This window comes from Protobothrops mucrosquamatus, unplaced genomic scaffold (genome assembly GCF_001527695.2).
Source record: "Protobothrops mucrosquamatus isolate PMUCROS unplaced genomic scaffold, P.Mucros_1.0 scaffold757, whole genome shotgun sequence".
NCBI classification, from domain to species: domain Eukaryota; kingdom Metazoa; phylum Chordata; class Lepidosauria; order Squamata; family Viperidae; genus Protobothrops; species Protobothrops mucrosquamatus.
The window spans coordinates 629,099-632,093 of record NW_015387027.1 but is presented as its reverse complement, the minus strand read 5'-3'; the positions used below and the strand labels follow the sequence as shown (position 1 = coordinate 632,093).

General features: G+C 42.9%; 1 protein-coding gene across 1 annotated transcript in view; it reads left to right on the top strand.

Moving 5' to 3' along the window:
- Positions 1-2,995, top strand: part of ASTN1 (astrotactin 1) — a 229,201-nt gene that overhangs the window by 90,870 nt on the left and 135,336 nt on the right. The gene's annotated exons all lie outside the window — the stretch shown is intronic.

Below are 2,995 nucleotides of genomic sequence, written 5' to 3'. Positions count from 1 at the left end.
TCTCCCAAATTCTTTAATTCGAATTTCTTTCCTAATTTATCAGCAAATTCCTTGACTTGTGATGCATCCTTTGCGATGAAGCAAAGATCATCCACAAATGATAACAGTAGACAATTCCCTCCTTGTAACTGTCCAGTATATATACAATTATCAGCCTTGCAACTCTTAAATCCAAGACCCTTTAAAGCAGTATCTAAACCAGGGCTTTTCAACCTTTTCACCCATTGTACCACTTTTAGGATATGGCAACATCCGAGTACCACCAGTCGCCTAGCAAGGTGTCAAAAACTTGATGACCCAAAAAAAAAAGGAAAAAAGTGATAAAGTACAGGTAGTCCTCGACTTTCAACAGTTCGCTTAGTGACTGTTTGAAGTTACAATGGCACTGAAAAAGGTGCCCCCCAAGGCACAGCCGAGCAAGACGCCTGCCTGCCCACCCGGTGGCGCTCTTCCTCCTGTCTGAGGTTTTCATTGTTGTGAGCCTTTCTGTTGAGGATTGGCAGCGGGGGTGGGGTGGGGGATGTTTGGTTTTTATTCCCCCCATCTGCTGGGTGGTTGCAGCAGGTTTTGGTCACTTCACATGACCCTGGGACACTGTGACCGTCATAAATATGAATCAGTTGCCAAGCATCTGAATGTAAATCACAAGATCCTGGAGAGGCTGCAACATTCCAGCTGATTGGTGCTTCTTCTGGGCTCAGCGGAAGCGCCAGGATCAGCGCCGAGCTCCAGCTGGAGCCTGGCGCTGATCCTGGTGCTTCCACTGAGCCCTGACAGCCCCGAAGAAGCGCCAATCAGCTGGAGCCTGGCACTGATCCTGGCGCTTCCGCTGAGCCCTGACAGCCCTGCAGCTCCAGCCGTCTCTCGCTCGGGCTTGTGCGGTGCTGCCACTGGTTCAGCTCATTCCCCTCCCCCACTACCACTTTTCTAGGATGGTCACGTACCACCTGCCAGGTGCCAATGTACCACAGGTGGTACCCATACCACTGGTTGAAAAGCCCTGATCTAAACAGATATTCCAGTTTCTGGCTGACTGCTTCAGCCCATAAATAGCCTTGTTTAATTTATACACCATGTTAGGCTTTGCAATTTCATACCCTGGTGCTTGGATCATATAAATTTCTTCCTCTAACTCAGCATTGAGGAATGCAGTTGTGATATAAAAGTGCCAGATTTTATGCTTATATGCCGCTGCCAACGCCAGTGCTAATCTTATACTCTCACTTTTCACAGTTGGCGCAAATACTTCATCATAGTGCACATTTTTTAATTGTGAAAAACCTTGTGCCACTAACCTGGCCTTATACTGTACATCATTATTTGGCAATACCTTTTTCTTATATACCCACTTACAACCCACAGCTTTGGTTCCCTGTGGCAAAGTCACTGATTTAAATACTTCATGGTCTCCCATGGATTTCATCTCTTTATCCATGGCCTCCTTCCATCTTTNTATGGAATTTTTACATCGCCTCTTCCAATGACTTTTGCTTTCTGGCCATTTGCCAAAGCCACAGCTTCTTGTGCTACTGGAACAAACCTGCAAAATAATTCAGAGTCATTAACAATTGTTTGACTTGCCCCACTATCTATTAGCCACTTGTCTCTGTTGTTGCTATTGCAAACTTTTGCAACACCAAAATGTTCCTTTTTCAAATTAGTCTTCTTTGCATGTACAAAGGTCCTGTTCTGCAAATTGTTCCTCTGCAAACAGTTCCTTTTCAGATGTGTGCTCGCTCCACATATGTAGCAATTCTTTTCTTGCTGCTTGCAAAATCTCTCTTTTGTTGCAATTTGGTCCCATCTGCTGCTTGTTCCTTCTCCTCCGGAGACTTGCAGTCTGGACCCCCTCCGCAGGAATTTCTCCTCCTCGTGGCTACTCCTGAAATTGTGCTTTTCTTCTTCATTAAGCAAACATGTCTTTAAAGCCTCAAAATTTAAGTCCTGTTCTTCTTTGCATTCAAATATTGCAGAAACTGTGTCCCAGGTTTTATCTAAACTGTTCAACACCAATAAAACCTTCTGTGACTCAGGGAATTTAATCCCACGTTGTTCTAAGTCCAAAAATAAACTTTGCATTTTATTTAAATGCTGTTCCACAGATTTACCTGGTTGCAAACAGGCTCTGTAAAGTTTTCTTGACAATTGCACTATATTGCATGCAGAAACATTCACATGCACAGCTCTCAACTTCAGCCAAATTTCCTTTGCAGTCTTTATATTTGCAACATTTAGAAATTGTTCATCATCTAAATTCAAGATGAGATACGCCATTGCTTGATCATGGCTTTTCTGATCAGTAGCTGCAAACACTTGTGGGGGATTTTCTACAATATACCACAGCTCTTTTGCTTTCAGCAAACATTCCATTTTTGCTGCCCAGATAATGTAATTCTTTTGCCCTAAACGAGGCACAGAGCTTTCCTTAAATTTCATTGCAGCCATTCTGCTAATTCTGCCTTGTTCTTATACTTTCTAAACACAGGCAATTTCTTCCAGCTTCAAATTACAATGCAGTCCTTAGTAAGCTCTGGGCCCATAACCTGTTAGAGAATTTTAATTTCTCTATTGGTGAAAATAAATCAGAAGCTCTCACAGTTGACTGCATTTAGCTGATTCAAATAAACTTCTTTATATTCATATAAAAATATTTACAATACCATACATTCTTCTTTACAGCAACATAACACAATGTAGACTTCTTACAGCAGAGACAGACCTGAGACTGAAACTGAAACAAAATCCAGCTTCTAACTCCAAACCTTTTGCACAGACTCAGTAGCACTTTCTTCACAGTGGCTGTCTGAGTTACCACATGACTCTTCCTGCTCATGAATATTCCAACAGATCCTGAAGTTGAAACTCAAATACTTTGGCCACCTAATGAGAGGGAAGGACTCACTGGAGAAGAGCCTAATGCTGGGAAAGATTGAGGGCAATTGAAGAACGGGACGACAGAGAATGAGGTGGCTGGATGGAGTCACTGAAGCAGTAG